At 34.8% G+C, this 16,703-nt stretch overlaps 1 long non-coding RNA gene across 1 annotated transcript; it reads left to right on the top strand.

The window, feature by feature from the left end:
• Positions 1 to 6,348: 6,348 nt before the first annotated feature.
• Positions 6,349 to 10,005, top strand: LOC123558769 (uncharacterized). The gene is made up of 3 exons (XR_008370873.1): positions 6,349 to 6,713; positions 9,092 to 9,258; positions 9,565 to 10,005. It is a non-coding gene; the product is annotated as an uncharacterized LOC123558769 (long non-coding RNA).
• The last annotated feature ends 6,698 nt before the right edge of the window (positions 10,006 to 16,703 follow it).

Here is a 16,703-nt window from a genome sequence, read left to right as displayed (position 1 = left end):
AGCTGTAACAAAAACAGCTGTAAAAAAGTTAATTAAACTTGTAAATATGTCTAAAACAAAGGACATGGTATGTAAAGAACCTTATGCTTACAGTATAGCCATTTCAACACTCAAGAGTTAAAAAATTAGGAACTATGAATCAGGTCTTACAGTATAGCCATTGCAACACTCAAGAGTCAAAAAGTAAGAACTATTCATCAGGTCTTACAGTATAGCCACTGCAACACTCAAGAGTCAAAAAGTAAGAACTATGCATCAGGTCTTACAGTATAGCCACTGCAACACTCAAGAGTCGAAAAGTAAAAACTATGCATCAGGTCTTACAGTATAGCCACTGCAACACTCAAGAGTCAGAAAGTAAGAACTATGCATCAGGTCTTACAGTATAGCCACTGCAACACTCAAGAGTCAGAAAGTAAGAACTATGCATCAGGTCTTACAGTATAGCCACTGCAACACTCAAGAGTCAGAAAGTAAGAACTATGCATCAGGTCTTACAGTATAGCCACTGCAACACTCAAGAGTCAAAAAGTAAGAACTATGCATCAGGTCTTACAGTATAGCCACTACAACACTCAAGAGTCAAAAAGTAAGAACTATGCATCAGGTCTTACAGTATAGCCATTACAACACTCAAGAGTCAAAAAGTAAGAACTATGCATCAGGTCTTACAGTATAGCCATTACAACACTCAAGAGTCAAAAAGTAAGAACTATGCATCAGGTCTTAAATAAAAGCCATTACAACACTCAAGAGTCAAGAAGTAAGAACTATGCATCAGGTCTTACAGTATAGTCATTACAACACTCAAGAGTCAAGAAGTAAGAACTATGCATCAGGTCTTACAGTATAGCCATTACAACACTCAAGAGTTAAAAAGTAAGAACTATGCGTCAGGTCTTACATAAAAGCCATTACAACACTCAAGAGTTAAGAAGTAAGAACTATGCGCCAGGTCTTACAGTATAGCCATTACAACACTCAAGAGTTAAGAAGTAAGAACTATGCATCAGGTCTTGTTTACATAAACATCTTTCTCATGAAATCTTATTACAATATTGCAATTATCTCTTTCAAAATTATCAGTTTCAAAAACGTTGCAGATGATCAATGTATGTGCTTATACGTCCTTTTACAACGGTATTAGATGTTTAAACAATTACACTCACTTTTTTAACGGTATTAGATGTTTAAACAATTACACTCACTCAGCCAATATTTAGATGTATCTCTTTGATGAGTTTCAGTAATATCCCGCGAAATTGCATTAAAGATGACTAACAACATTAATGTTTTCCTCGAAAGTATTTACAGCTGTAGTTTCAACTGTGAAACTTCTACAACTGTCATTTTGGGAAATAAATGCTTTAGAGTGGTCTGGCGACCGATAAGATAATCTTTGTTTAGTTTTTAATCATCTGCCTATGTTTTTATGAGAAAAGAGACAAAATCATAGCCTCAGGAGTTATCTCCTGCGAACAAAACACAGGGTCTGAACACAGACTAGTTTTAAAGTACAGGTATTTTACTAGCGTTATATAAATGTACAACAATTATTACTTTCGTACAGGTATTACTATTATTATTATTATTAAACCTAACTTATATAGCACTTTTTTATACAAAATATGTACGTTCAAAAGTGCTTTACAAAAACATAAAGAACACATACATACACATACATACATGAAAATAATTATATTGGTAAAAGATCAAAATAAATAGAAATTAAAACAAGATCATCCACAAATTATGTCCAACGTAAAATTACATCTTTCTAAACACGAAACAAACCTTTCATGGTTTTTGGTTTAACGCCATTTTCAACAGTATTTCAGATTTTATTTATTTATAACACAATAATTATGTAAATGTGCTTTGGTTTAACGCCATTTTCAACAGTTTTTCAGATTTCATTTATTTATAACATAATGTGAAAGAGATGCGTTTTCAAAGATTTTTTTTAATGCGGACAGTGAGCTTGAATCTCCGATGCTTAATGGGAGGACATTCCAAAGCTTTGGAGCTGCATGCTTGAAACTTCTGTCACCATACTTTACTGTTCGACTCCTCGGTACAACCAAAGACACCGGGCCATTTGCTGACCTTAAGTTTCTACGAGGCTTGTACATCCAGCTTATCGACAATGTACGTAGGAGATTCATTGTGCATGGCTTTGTATGTAAGTGTCAAGATTTTGAACTCAATGCGGTGCTGAACCGGAAGCTAATGCAACTCCTTCAAGACCGGCGTGATGTGTTCGTATCTTGGATTCCTGGTTATGATGCGGGCCGCTGTGTTTTGTACACATTGAAGTTTTTGCAGTGAGTCTTTGGAAATTCCATACAGCAGCGAGTTACAGTAGTCTGCTTTCGATTTAACCAGAGAGTTCACAAGAGACTTGGTAGCATTAGCTGTGATGTACTGCCTGATGTGGCCAATTTATCGAAGTTGTGCGTAACTAGCTCTACACAGAGTGTTAACATGTTGTGTCATGACTATGTTTGAATCCATTCTAGCACCGAGATTCTTCACACAAAGTGATGGTTTAATCTGAGAGGGTCCTACTTTCACGCAGATATCTTATTTTTGTATTTTTGTGTGATTTGTGTGAAACAAAATGACCTGTTTTGTCAGTATTGAGCTTCAGCATGCTCTGATGCATCCAAGAGACTATGTCGTTGAGACATATTTCAGTCCGAGATAGGGCTTCGTGTTGGTGGGAAATATTTTTTGGCTTAAACGGTAAGTATAGTTGCGAGTCATCGGCATAAAAGTGATGATTCAGTCCATTGCTTCTGCAGATTGTACCAACGGATTTTGTTTACATAATGTAGTTTTTCGGTCCTAGGACAGATCCTTGTTTAGAAGGATCCTTATTTAGAAAAACCTAGGTTTAGAAATTATGTATACGTACACTGACAAACACACGAGCGCTATATAGAAAACACGAACACTTTGTAAAAATGGCATATATACCTGCAACAAGTAGGAAGGAAATGGTTGAGGAAAATGTGTAAACAAAACAGTTTTATGACTTGATCCGGTGCTGGTGTTTAAAGGTATTTTAAAACAACGATTTAATTAACTTCCCTGAATCCCTGGCGCAGTTGTCAGAGGTTGGTTTTAAACGTGCAGGCTATGCGTAAGCGATTGTAACACTTTCCCTCTTCAAAGAAGCAGGGATATGCGTCATTTTATTATAATTTAGAAGGGGTACGGGGTAGAGAGTGGGGTAGGGGGGTCACAGTAAAATTTCCTTCACTTGAACACTTCAGGTCTTTGAAACAAAAACACTTCATAACCAGATTACCTTTGATTTTGCAGTTATTAATTACATGTTTTGTTTTATTTAACCGTAAACATGAATCTGATTTTGTTAACAAAGAGATAAATAATATATGTACTGTTTGAAGAACAAGAACGATAGGTTACACAAAAGAAGTAAGGTAAGATCTTGCAAGTCAGTTTGGTTGCTTTTCCTCAACTCGCATCTAAAGTACCTTTTCAGACAGATTTTCAATTTTTACATTTAAATTTACTTTCTGCTTAGTGTTATATCCATTAATACACAGGAAACGAGAAATAACAATTTGATAGTTTTTATGTTTATATAACAGTAAGGAAATTATTTTCTTTTTTACGTAATTGAATCATTATTGACCATGTTATTTATAATAACAATGGTCACGATGACGACATAAAAGAACAAGCGGAAAAAGAAGACGATGAAGATTATAATTAAGTGAGTTGTACCGCAGTCTTAAAATAATGATTAGATACAAATAAATATTCGTATTATATGACTCCTCATATCAATCGCCGGTCCATAGTTTGTGATATAAGGCTGTCTGTATTGAACACAATCGTCATGTTTACTCTGCTAACAAGCGAAAACAATTTAACTTAAAACAGTGAAAAATAATTTCTGATGTTTTATAATAAAACTTGTATTGAATGGTCTGCTGGCCTATAGTAAAAACTATTCACTAAGTGTATACTATACTGTCTTAAGTTTCTTAAAATATAAGTGCCTTAAGATTCTTAAAATATAAGATGTTTCATTATAAAAAAAACATGCGTTAACTTTAGCACTAGCATATCTTTTGAAAATAAATCTCGAAATGCAACTAGATCAACAAACCACTAAATAAGCTCTTCTTCTACATTTTCAGACTCAGAACAGCAGTTACTAGCCCTTTGAAGTTATTTGATTTATGAAATATGTTACAATAATATCAAAATTTAAAAATCATGAACGAACCTTCAATGTAGAAAATCCAAAGAAGAGCACAAGTCACCACGAAAAGTAAAACTACTCCATAACATATATCGTTGATAAATTATACTTTAGAAAAACGTGAAAAAAAGATATGCGTCTTGTCTCATTTACAAATGAAGCGGCAAAGCATTATATTTACAAAGCAAAGATGAAACGTAACACTTTAACATTACAGGTTTTCCCTGTAGAATCATATATATTAATATCATGATTGAAATAATATAAATATCATTGTCAAGGAAACGAAAAGGTGTCCATACATTTCATTGATCGTCTTTTACTTTCATACCCTGTAGGTTTTAATTATAGTCACGCAGTAGTAATCGTATCATTTATTATTAACGTTTAGCTGCTATCGCCAAGTGATTCTGCCTTTGCGACCAGTGCAGGCGAAGATCAGCCCGTGCAGACAGATCTTGGTCTGTACTGTCTGCTATTCAGTCAGTAAACACCTTTTCGAATAATAAATGGTATTGCCCAAATTGAATGACTGACCAGTCAATTTTAGAAATTTAGCAGGCTAGGGTTAATCAATATCTAGTGTAAATATTCATTCAGTTAATGTATAGCCCCCTAGCACCGGCTTAAGCAGTATTCAATCTTCAAATCTAAATGAGTTGAAATCAATGATCCCGAAGGACCAGAAAATATAACAACACTGAGATGAAGTCGGGGCGACTTTTTACGGCCGCCACACAGCACTTAACACCCGCTGTTGTGAAGTAAATAAAATCTGGAAAGTAGATCCCTCGGAAGCACCGAGAACAAGACAAATAGTGAAAATTGCAGACTCGGTTTGATTGAGTCTGTTCATGGGCAGTAATGGAAAAAGCCAATCTGACTTAAGTACTTGATCTTCTAAACGAAGATCTGAGAACGACCCATTCACATACGTCTCCTGTATATTTTGGATTTCCAGTATGGCTATTTTTATTTTAACCAATCAGACGACTTGTTCTAACAGTCAAAGAGTAAGAAAATGTGCGTTCATTCCAGGATTCGAACCCGGGACTCCTCGCTTACAAAGCAAGCATGCTACCGACTGAGCTAACCGGTTATCTGACACATTACGACATAAGAATTGTAAATATCAAAAGTCAAGGCTACAGGTAGATTTGCAAAATGTTGAAAGTTACGCTCTGATTGGCTAGCGGAAGGGTTGTCAGAACGAGGCTATGAATAGGTCGTTCTCAGATCCTATGCGTAGCGTAATAGGATATGTACTTTAGTCAGATTGTGGAAAAAGCAACACTGCCCACGCCCCCTATCACCGGCTTAAGCAGTATTCAACCTTCAAATCTAAATGAGTTGAAATTCTCGTTCTGTTGTTATTTGCCTTTGATTTTGTTTAATGCATTTCAGACATATGTATTCCTATTGAATGCGTCTGTACCTAGAGCAAACACTTGGTCTTTAATGCGTCTGTACCTAGAGCAAACACTCGGTCTTTAATGCGTCTGTACCAACACTCGGTCTTTAATGCGTCTGTACCTAGAGCAAACACTCGGTCCAATTTCGTGACATAGATAACATTTGTTACAAGCATAACAACAAATAACATAATGTAACATCACGTACCATGTAACATAATTATAGATCATTAAATCGATTGTTTACTGCATCACGTAAGCCATTGTTTGGCCGATATTGTGAAATGTTGTGCCATTATTGGAAATATGAAGAGAAATGGGATACATTTTCAGTAAAAATGTCACCTCTTCTCAGACATGCGTACCATTAGTAAAGTCCATCTTGCCACTTACGCTTGAACGTACTCCTCTTGGAGCTGAATGTAAATAAATTGTTTTTACGCAAGAGATTATTAGTTTATTTAAACAACCTAATAGGTTTGGTTCTACATATTCTAAATGCTATCATTCGAGTGAATTTAACGCAAAGCAAACGTTAACTATCGGCATCCGGTGTTAGCTATTTCTGCAAATCTAACTTGCCGTTATTCCATATGCATGAGTTATTATACTAGTAATTATTTCATCTTAAAGACTCGTTCTAATACGGGTCGCACTAATTGCTATATATAAATATAGCAAACAGCTTATATAGGCATACAGACACTAAATAGCCTGAGCACCTTTGAAAAAATGGTAGTCGCATAATGGCGGATTCAAATAGTTCTCAGTTTTTTTTGCTGTAAGAAGGATTTTTCCTTGAAATCATTGCTATATATTGGTTGAAATCATATTGCATGCCTATACTTGATATACTGGTAGCATTTGCATGTTGAAAAAAGACTCCAAACTGATTTAACATGTGAAATTTATTCATACACCCCTACCCTAAATTGTGATTGTCATTTCAGTGTAAAAATTACGGTGTGTCCGTTTGACCAGAAATATTTTTCTTGCATCAAACATGACCCCTACTTTTCTTTGGATATTTTTACAGTATAAATGTTATTCTACAAGAAAATGTAAGTTAAAGAAATTTAAAATTGGTCTAGGTGTGTATTGCAGCATTGTGAAAACTTGTCATTTTATATAGAATATATAGTGGTGGCTATTTAGTGTGTTATAACCTATAAGAATTGTCACCCGGTAGAATTACTAAAATTTTCTGTCGTCTGCAAATAAAAAAAAATTTGTAAACATGGCACATCAACCCAGACAATTGATTTTTGAAAGAATTAAGCAAAAAATAAATGATAATTCTATACCGGTGGGGGAAAAAGGGTGTCGGAAATGGCTTGGTTGTACGACAGTGAATAAAAATCCTAGCTATGGAAAAATAACCACAAAACTGCCTGGAGAAACTGTCAGAAAACAATATTATGTGCACAGACTTATGTGTCAGGCCACTAGAAATATTTTAAAAATTCCCGAAGGCCTACACGTGTCGCATATATGCCACTTTTCTCTGTGTGTGAACCCGGAACATTTGAGCATTGAACCCCAGTTCATAAATAATGAAAGGCAGAAATGTGGGGACCAATGCTCAGGCCATAAGTTTAGGGAGTTTTCTTTCAAGGACTGTATTCTATGGTATACAGTAGTTTACTATTTTTGTATAATATTTTTTATAAATATAGCACTATTATATACAAAACTTTTACAAGGCTTATTTACATTTGTGTGGTTAATATAACTTGTTATATGTGTGCAGTGCCGGCTCAGCTGGCCACAAGGCAGCACAATAATTTTACTTATAACCATCTTTATTTCATCCTAATATCACACTCTATGCATAAGCATGATCTTTTAGGTGTGGGGTGTTAGAAAAGTCAGGCTTGGGGTCAGTGAGACCCTTTGAATAGTGTAAATCTGTATATAATTTGTACCTATACTGGCGTGATGCAAAACGACTGCGTCTTGCTCGCGATATGTACCTAGTAGTTTTACGCAACTTGTCGTAGTACTCTGTTCTTAAAAGGTGTCTGATAACAGAAGAGCCATGTGACAGTTTTACACCATTTACCCTAGCTTTAAGGATAACAGTGTCAGCAAGCCCATGATTTAGTCTTAGAATCTGGCCATGGATACGGCCATGGCAGTTGCGGAGAAATGTAACATTTTTGGGCAAGCATGCATTATAGGATCTGTTCACTGCTTCACATTTCTGTGTAGATGTTAAAAATTTAGTTTTTTCTATGCTTTCTGGACCAAGGAGAATTTCAATACATTTCCTGAGTAAAGTCTCATCATCATCAGTCATTGTAAGCCTGACATTGTGTGGCATATAGTTTTTTGCTTTTCTGTAGTTGCCAGAACAAACCAAGCTGTATTTAGAACATGAGGTACCACAGTAACCTTTGAAACATAGTACTACTGCTGAAATTATATTAGGCATTTTGTGTTTTATTACTTTCAAATTGCTTTTGTACTTCTTATGTGCACTTGATAGCTCTGAAACACACCTAGATTTAATAGATAGAGCAAATCTGTTTTTTAGATTAGACTTCTGTTTACCACGGAACATTTTGTCACTAAATGGTGCCCGGTTAATTTGCCTTTTTAGAGAATTTTCTAGGTGCCTCACATCTTTTAAGTGCACAGTTTTAGTTCCTTGACCTTTGTCTACACCAGAATGACCTTTAGAATCTCCATCACCTGTGTGGTGTGAAATCTGAAGATCTTTAGTAATATCCTTAGATACCATTTCATTCCATTTGGCTTCATCACCAATGGATTGGGCCTCATCTAAATTTGCTGTACAGTGGCCTGGATGATTGGGGCACTTTACATTTTTATACCCTTGATTTCTTAATTTAGAAGCAGCTGTACATGCTTTAACACCAACAAATGCACCAATAATTGACTTTCTATGTGTATTATTTTCACAAATAGTTGTTGCGACAATGGTGCCAGCTTGAAAGGGCGTACTTTCGGAGTTAAACAAGGGGTTTATTGTAGCAGGAGTCCCCTTCGGTTAAGACTTCTGAGCTATTTGAATTACCACATTTTGCATTTTCCTGTTTAAGTGACTGTCTTACTTCATGCATATTCTGTTTGTTAAGGGTTTCAATGTTTTCACCAACTTTATTTGACAATCTTTGCATACCAGTAACACAGGGTGGAATTATCTCAGCATGGGCCAGTAATCTAGCTGCACCTGTATTACCTATTGGGGTTGTCATTACACCTAACTGGAAGCCAACATTGATTTTAGCAGCTTTTCTACCCCTTCCTTGTTTTTCAACCTCATCATAAAGCTTATAATATTTACTAATATAGCTACATTTTGAGCATTTAAGCCGCTCTTCCCAAGCTAATCCCCATTTACGAGAAGATTCAGCATCAAAATTCAGATTGCCATCACATATGTTTTCACCAGTGCAATGCCTTTTTATTTCAGAGTTAAACATTTCCTGTAGCAGCTTAGGACAGTACAGTTTGTGAGTTAACAGATCAGGGTGAGCCTCAGTGTTTCCTGGTGTACTGTACTCATCCGCCAACTTAGGACAGCTGTTTAGTGATCGCAGAGGTGCAACACCCGTTTCAGAGCCATTTACATCATTTAGTGTAAGTAAACCTTCGTTATCATTAACCTTGACTCAAAAGTCTCTTTTGTAAGTCTAACATACTTTTTTGCAGTAACACTTGTCTGACTAAGTAAAGAAATGTTAGTTTTACCTTCATGATTTACCCCCTTTTTAAATCCGACAAGTCTGTTATGACTTTTACGGGAAAATTTCCGTGGCATCTCACTTGAAGAGCGGCTTATTTCTTAAAAAAATGATTATTTACACTAAACCTTTTTTTTCTATTTTATTTTCTAAATTATATGTGTTAGTAACAAGGCATGCAGAAACTTAACTAACATTTCAGGAGGATTCCTGTGTCTGACAGTACTGAACCTGAGGAATTTCACACATTTTTGAGCAGAGACCAGGTGTGCAGTATCAACACCTTTTTAGTTACATTTTGACATGAATTGTTGGAGAGAACTTGAATACCATGGCCATGAGATATGACTTTAGCTATAGAATGCAAAAATATGCAGTATTGTTGCATTTGTGATGAAAAGAAAGACAATTTTCCCATTTTTTACTGAAAAATAAGCTTTTTTTTAACCAAAAAAAATTCACTAAACACTAATTTTGTTCTATATTTTATCACAGTTGCATAATTATAAGTTTTTTTCAGTGTAGTTGTCTATTCCGCACTTGCTGGTGGTATATTTGATGTAATATCTTACGGGTTTTTTGAAAAAAACAGCGTTTAATGACTATATGTGATTCAGCCAAATTTAACGGCTTAAACCGCAGTCTTTGGACAAAATGATGGCTGTACAAAAATAGTGATTTTGATAAAACTACTGGTTTGTTTGGGCTGAAACTTGTTTTATAAGCTGAATATAGATGAAACTTCACATAGAGAGCAAAAAAGCTGAAAAAAAAATTTCATATTTCCTTATAGGCATACAGACACTAAATAGCCTGAGCACCTTTGAAAAAATGGTAGTCGCATAATGGCGGATTCAAATAGTTCTCAGTTTTTTTTTGCTGTAAGAAGGATTTTTCCTTGAAATCATTGCTATATATTGGTTGAAATCATATTGCATGCCTATACTTGATATACTGGTAGCATTTGCATGTTGTAAAAAGACTCCAAACTGATTTAACATGTGAAATTTATTCATACATCCCTACCCTAAATTGTGATTGTCATTTCAGTGTAAAAATTACGGTGTGTCCGTTTGACCAGAAATATTTTTCTTGCATCAAACATGACCCCTACTTTTCTTTGGATATTTTTACAGTATAAATGTTATTCTACAAGAAAATGTAAGTTAAAGAAATTTAAAATGGGTCTAGGTGTGTATTGCAGCATTGTGAAAACTTGTCATTTTATATAGAATATATAGTGGTGGCTATTTAGTGTGTTATAACCTATATAAATCTTCGATAAAATATGATTTGCTGATTACCAAGAACACAGTTATTTCAAATATTGATTTACAATGGCATAAAAGAATGGCAAATGACTACAGATGCTACACCTAAACTTAAATATTAATTATTTGTGTAATATCAAAAACGACTGTTAAAGAAAATTATATGCTAGATTTAGTGATGTTAGAAATCAATAAACGACAATATTTCTCAGTATTGTTTAAAAGCGGGAAGAAATATTCACAAAACTAGGGATTTAATAAAACAGAGATAATAGAGTGTAGGACAAAATCCCCTGCGGACAAAACCCCCTTCGCTCAATTTTGCGTAGACGGACAAAACTCCCTTCATCTTTTTTACAAGGAGGACAAAAACCCCTTCGTTGATTTTACAAGGAGGACTAAACCTCCTCTGCGATTTTTACAAGGAGGAAAAAATCCCCTTCGCTTTTTTTTTCACAAGGAGGACAAAACCTCCTTCATCCTAGTATAAAAAGGGCAAATGATACACTTTTATCATTTTATTAATTCAGTTAACTTCAGATAACAATTTAGAAACAACTTTGATATGTCATGAAACGCACGTGCATTTGTCCAGCCAAAATATACACTGCGAGCATACTCACTTAACTGTGTTTAATTTATTGGTGGGTGCTAGGGTATTTATATATATATACAGTCAAACCGGCTGCAGAACCTCCCTTGGAGACTGAAAAATGCCGGTATTTGTGAAAACATCTATTTTTTCAAGACAGGTGACGTGTGACCATAGTAAGCAGGTAATATTTTTGGAGGCTGTCTACAGTACGGGTCTGACTGCATAAGGGAGTTCATCGGTTCTAAGACAAAGGTGAATGTACCAAGTAATATAGCAAAAACAAAACAAAACTATGTGGGATAAGACCGTGACTTTATTGTAAATTTTCAAATGAAAATTATGGCATATTGTAAATATATAGCATGGTATATATGAAAATGATGAGAAAATATGAAAGACAAAGCTCCAGCTAAAATGCCTGGAAGCAACATAGCAGCGCGAAGGTGCAGAAAACTATGAAATTAAGCGCAGAACATACCAGACCTAATAGAAAATTGTAGGTTCTAATACTTCGCACTAATGAGAAACGAGGCAAAGATGCTCTCAGAGATCTCTATGACATGAGATGATATATCAACAAAAATATTCTTCCTAGATTAAGTAAATGCGAAATGAAACATGACACCAAGATCAAAATAAAATCTGATGTAAGTCAAGAAAGTCTTCAGCAAACAAACGCACAAAAATATTAAAATATTGAAAAAATTGTTTCAATGTAATATATGAACAAACGGACCGGTGCGAGGGAATGGTTATAGCAAACTATGCTACAATAATAATATAATCCATCCAAGCGATTGACTGAGCTAACCAGCAGACTGGAAACGTAAGAAAAAACAGGGGGGATTTACATGTCTGTTTCAACATAACCCATGTGTTAGAGGTTTGTAGCAAAGTGATCCACAAATTATAAAAATATGTACGGACCTACACGTACATATAACAAATGCAACTTTCGACTGATCACTAATAATCGTATGGCCGATAAGTTGAACAACCCTGTTTATATAAGACACAGTCAACCCATGGACCAGGTGAATGGCCGACCACATGGTACAAGGCCCCCTCTAACGGTTAAAGAGCGCCCGCCCAATAACACCAATAATAAGAGATGACCAACCGAGCGCGAGGTTGCAGATACGAGAAGGTCAACCTAGACAAGTGAGCTTTTATTTTGATACTGCCGTAGTATACAATAATAAAATATTTTGTGGATCACTAAATATTGCTCACAACACGGACAAAAATTAAAATGAAATTAGAATTGACTTGAGCCAAACATTTTAATAAAGAAGACTTTCTTTACTGTACCCCGAATAAAGATTACAATTTGTAAGCGCCATTTAAGTCACGACAATAATATAATTCTAAATTGATGAAATCAGATCAATGCAAATAATGTATGTTTACTAATAAAATCAAGTTTTATTTACGCATACAGGCCTTATTTCATTCCTTTACTATATAACTAATACCAAACAAACAACTTAAACTGGTTTCAAAGATGGTGGTTAACTACTGTTCATATAACAATCAATATCCCAATAACACAATGCATCAATAGAACGCCTTCGAAATATATACAGACAGAAATATCATATTTCTTTCCAAATATGCATGTACTTAAGCAATCAATATGCCGAAAGAAACATAAAATATACCGGACTATTTATGAACATATGCAGTAAGACAGAATACAGAATGGACAATTCATATGTAATATGACAAATACTTGTCATGTTATCTTAATCTTTACGCATTATTATTATAATTATTATTTTTTGTTTTAATTTCATATAAAAACTACCCAGAAAGGCAGGTTAATCGTATGCTGCGAGCCGGCTGCCCCAACCCTAACTCTTTTCTATTTTTTATGATATTTTTATATAAGAGGGGGGGGGGGGGGGTAGGGAGAATCCGAGGCTCTGACCAGCGAAAAGGCTCTCTCCATCCCCTGCTTTTCGAGTATTTACTATCATCAATGTTTCTATAGTCTTATAGTAGATAAAATAAATGTGCCAAACAGAACAAAAACAACACGAAAAACTGGGTAATGTTCATGAGCTGTCATCGAATTATAAATCGATGTACAAAACGATATCCTACAAAAATATTTCAATTATGTTTTTTTTTTTTTTTAGAGAATAAATGACATTAAGACCATCTCCTCATATTTCTGCAAATACAATGCCAGAATTTGGCGAACCAGCATGCTATCGCTTTGTGTAGTAAACCCGCACTAATTCATGATATCTTCGTGCTTAAAATCAAACCAGATTTAACAAAAACAACAAAGTACCAAAAAGAAAAAAGATAGTAACATTCGGAATGTTTATAAATGAATACATGCAGTTAAAAATCAAGCTGGTTTCATTCAACCGTATTGTTCCATGATGATTAAATGTACCAACAGAAGCATACTAGCAAAATTGAGTTTATACACACACACTGTAAAGAGTTTGTTCTCTAATATACCATAGATTACAGAAGCGGCGTGACATGTTTGGTTCAGCAGTACATTTTGTGGCAGGGTTCAGCAGTAAGATTCACCATTGTGACCCTGAAACAGATTAAACTTGACGGCAGAAATATGTTAAAAAAAAACAAAGTTACTGTAATGGGAAGGGTGGGAGGGAATTTTGTAAACGATCTGTCCTCTACGGATTTCCGATAAAGAATGTACTTGTCACTGCACTAAATTTGCCCATGAAAATCCCGTGGGATTAAAACTTGTCAGACTAGTATTTAACTGATACGACTATAAATACAAATACAGGTGCGGATTAGCAGTGAGGCGTTATGTTAGACAAGACGATACCCACCAAAATTAAAACAATTTATTTCATAAGAAACATAAATTTACTTAATTTATTGGTGGGTGCTAGGGTATTTATATATATACAGTCAAACCCGGCTGCAGAACCTCCCTTGGAGACTGAAAAAATGCCGGTATATTTGTGAAAACATCTATTTTCTCAAGACAGGTGACGTGTGACCATAGTAAGCAGGTTATATTTTGGAGGCTGTCCTACAGTACGGGTCTGACTGCATAAGAGAGTTCATGGGTTCTAAGACAAAGGTGAATGTACCAAGTAATATAGCAAAAACAAAACAAAATTATGTGGGATAAGGCCGTGACTTTATTGTAAATTTTCAAATGAAAATTATGGCATATTGTAAATATATAGCATGGTATATATGAAAATGATGAGAAAATATGAAAGACAAGGCTCCAGCTAAAATGCCTGGAAGCAACATAGCAGCGCGAAGGTGCAGAAAACTATGAAACTAAGCGCAGAACATACCAGACCTAATAGGAAATTGTAGGTTCTAGTACTTCGCACTAATGAGAAACGAGGCAAAGATGTTCTTCCCAATCTCTATGATATAAGATGATAACTATAGATTTCAACGAATGTAATGCATTTTAGATTTTAGTACTTATAAGATTTACAATATGCCATACCGAAATGCATATTACGTGTATTGAGGGCCACTCAACATTTTATGAAAATAAAATTCGCCAAAACGAGGTATGCAGTGAATACACGTTTACTCAATAGGTACTCAATAGGTACAGCAGGTCACTGACAAACAGTCTAGAGCTAGAAATTACCTTTTGCTATGTACCTTAATTTTTAAGATGTATCAAAATCTATGAAACTCACTGCATATTTTACATATTGTATATCTTTAAATGTTACAATGTCATTCAGGTACATGTACATATTATCCAATAGTTCGATTACTATAAGCCAGGGTCATCATGAAACCTGTTGCTGAGGTTTCAGTCAAAATGTATTATCTATTTATTTTGAACGAACATCAGACGAACGGACGGACGGGCGGACGAATAGGAAACCAATAGCCATAAGACTTTCAATTAGAAGAGTCTTACTGCCATTGACTAGTTACGTCTTAAACAGAATATGCTTGAACAGTTTTCTGTGACGTCTTCTTTGCATTCATATTATTGAAATTATTATTCATATCATTATTGTCATTATAATAATAATTAATATTATTAACATTATTCTCATAATTGATTCAATTCTGTTTTACACTTATTTTCGATATTTCTTGATTATTTCGTTTTCCATATCAATGCATTTTTATAACTTATTCTTTTACATGCAGGCAGTTAAGTAATGCATGCAGCGGACCTAGATAAATTGGATCTAATAAATTAACCAGGTACAGCAGTTACCTTTCAACACAAGGTGCCCCAATAGCTGCGAATCCCGACCATGCCACGCCGCTCCTATAGCTAAACTGTTTAAAGACGTTAGGAGAATAGCCGGTTGACGACATTAGTTTTCTGCAGCCCCTTATACCAGAGATTGACCGTGTTAATGCTGGTGTTACAGTTGCTGACGTAATGGATTATCCGCATCAAAGCGTACAGGCTAGAACTGCGTCTAAAAATAATGTGTATGCATTTCATTAGCGTGTAACAAAATTGATAACCCAAATCCATATTTTAGTCATTAAGAAATACATTTAAAGCTGAATATTGTTCAAAATGTAACAATAATCTGTATTAATTTATATAAGTCCTTGTATATGATAATTTTTGCAGAACGGAACCATGCAAAGTATTAGCAGATTCGGCTCGATTAACTTGGTTCATGGGAAATCATTCGTGACACTCCCAAGAATAGTGTGGCTTATTCCATTTAGCTCAGAATGCTTGTGTTTTTATTTCTATAGCACCGTTCTCCATAAGTTTCGTTGTTTTGCTAGATTTTATTCTTATGTAAAATACCCTCAGAAGTATGAAAAGCACATCTTACCTTACTTCGAACATGTCCCCATTATATTGTTTAACAGTTCTGAAAGAGCTTTGTAATTTCATTACAATGAATTAATAATATATCTATAAATCCGTGAATTATCTGATTTAAACATGACGCTTTCGTGCTTTAAGAAATATTTCTACGACTTAGAATTGTGACAGTATGTTATTAATTTTCATAAGCATCACTTACCATTTACTGTTATACATTACAACAGCTGAGATCTAGGTTACCCTGCTGATGTATAAAATGAAAATATATCTTACATTTCTTTCGATATCTAACAAACAGCAGCAAACCAATATGTTATGAAAACATCCAATATACACGTATCTTTCTTGTCAGCTGTTAATGTTTCATGCCATGGTAACGACCTAACTGGAACGCTCTCTTGCCAGTATAGCTAATCAAGTTAATATAGCCAATTTCGTTCCTGGACACGTAAAAAGCGTAAGCTTACATTACCTTATTACATACCAATTTCACTATGTGCAGTCTCTACGAACACTTCAACTATCTGACTGAAATACTGTTGAAAACGGCATGGAACCAATTAATTGTATGTCGCTCCTTTCTCATCGGATCTGTTAAGCTGTAACTAGACTATGCAGCATGCTTTTTATCATTTAAAGCAAGATATTTAAGGTATAATTTTGACAGTTGGGTTGGTAAGAAACAA

This window comes from Mercenaria mercenaria, chromosome 5 (assembly GCF_021730395.1).
Source record: "Mercenaria mercenaria strain notata chromosome 5, MADL_Memer_1, whole genome shotgun sequence".
NCBI lineage: Eukaryota > Metazoa > Mollusca > Bivalvia > Venerida > Veneridae > Mercenaria > Mercenaria mercenaria.
This window is presented reverse-complemented; position numbering and strand designations above follow the sequence as displayed.